The following is a 1,988-nucleotide window of genomic DNA, read 5'->3' as shown; positions in this document are numbered from 1 at the left end:
TGCCCCGCACTAGCACTGTGGACTGACAGGTTCCCTGACTTGGCTGATGCCATTTGGGCTGCCACTTGGCCTCCTCCCACACCGAGGCCTGGGTCCCTCACTTCCCCAGGCCTCAGAAGGTTCAGTGGCCCTCTGACAGTGGCCTGAGGCCCCAAGAGGGTTCCAGCCAGGCCCAGGTGTACCCTCACAGGAGATGAGTAGAGGTGTGGGGGCAACATCCCACTCACTCACTTCATCTTCCTTCCCCAACCAATTAGGTCAGTGTAGACCTCCGCTTTCTCTTACCACCACTGGCAGACCTGCTTAGATGCTGATCCTGCCGGGCAGCCTATTAAGGCCAGGAATGAGCATGACAAATGCTAAGGCTGTGGTGGCCGTATTTAGTGCCCCCTTTCCCAGAGCTGCTCTTACCTCAGAGACTAGCTTGTTAACGCACTGCACACCCCCCAGGGGCAAAGAAAGGCTCAGCAAGGAGGTGTCTGACTTCAGGGTGACCGACCGGGCAGGATGGGAAAGTGGAAGGCAGCTGCCTCCCCAGGTTCCTGGGACTTAGCCAGAGGAGGAAAAGGAGGAAAGGTATGGAGCCCTGATAGTGCCCTGTCACCCCAGTTGGTGAGAAAATGACTCTTCAGGAATGCTGTGACATTCTGGACGGTGTGCTGGCAGTGTAACACCCTCTGGGTGATGTAACTCTGATTCCAGGCCCAGAGAGGTGGAGGGATCTGATTTGGGTCACAGAGCCAGGGTTGGGCCTCTGCCACTGTGTCCCTGAGCCTCATCAGGGAGGAGCAGCCCTGGGATTACACTGGGGCTCTGCCTCCTTAATAGGACCTCCCGACTGGTGTTTCTTTGATCAAGTTAGCTTCATGATGCCTACGTCAAAGAATCTAAAAAATGGAGGGCAGTAAAAGCCCTTTGCAAACTGTAAAGTTCCAAGGAATTATTTTCTCTTCTGCTGAATTGTCAGAGGATAGCCAGACTGGCAGGTGTGCAGAAAACAGGGGCCAATCTTCCTGGTGCCCTACCTCCCACCTCCCCGTCATGCCTCCCTCCTGCCTTTCCTAGGCTTGGTGGCCCAAGTCAGCCTTAGAAGGCCTGCCGGGGCACCTGGCTGGCTCAGTTGGTGGAGCATGCGACTCTGGATCTCGAGGTCCATGAGGCTTGAGTTCAAGCCCCATGCTGGACTTAGAGCTTACTTTAAAAAAGAAAAGGAAAAAATGAAGACTAAGGCCTGCTTTCCCCAGAGCCTGACTTCAGGGTTAGGCCTCTCCTGGGGCCCTGGAGCCGCGGCAACAGCAGGCGCCCGCCAGCGGGGAGCCCAGCCCCGCGCCCCAGCGGGCGGCCTCCGCTCCGGCCGGCAGGTGGCAGCACCCGTCCGGGTTGGGGTCGGGTGTGTGCGGCGGGCGCTAGCGGAGCGGTTACCAACTTTCCCGCGGCCGCGCTCCCGCCTCCGCTCCCGGACGGTGGGCGCCTGGGTCCGGCCAAGCGGCTGCGGCGGGAGCGCGGACGCGCCGCCTGGCCCCGGGCGCTAATTAAAAAGCTGTGCTGCTCGCCGCGTCCTCGTGCAGGAGCTGCGGCCCCGTGAGCTCCTGGCGCCGCGGGGCGGAGGGATGCGGCCCCATCCCACCCTCGGGGGGGACGCCCTGGGACCCTGCCTCCTACCCTCGGGCCCCGCGCTCCATTCCCAGACTCTGGGCCTTACCCACCCCACGCGGAGCAACAATGACACCTGCCACGGCCTCTGTCCTCTCGGTGGGGGCGAAGGAGACAGGCAAAGCCCCCCAAGCCTCCCCCACCCCAGGCTCCGGCGGCCCGAGGGTAACTAGCAGAGCTCCACGGTTTACAAAGCGCAGTCACGCAGTTCTCTCCTTGAAATCTACCAGCTTGGTCAAGGGGTGAAGGAAGCCGGGCTAGAATTTATGGTTGAGCCCCCGGGCCCAGGTAACCAACAATCGCCAAGCTTCTGGACATGCCCCTGCCACCCCCTG

This window comes from Canis aureus, chromosome 16, assembly GCF_053574225.1.
Source record: "Canis aureus isolate CA01 chromosome 16, VMU_Caureus_v.1.0, whole genome shotgun sequence".
Taxonomy (NCBI): Eukaryota; Metazoa; Chordata; class Mammalia; order Carnivora; family Canidae; genus Canis; species Canis aureus.
Note: the sequence above shows the minus strand (reverse complement) of the source record.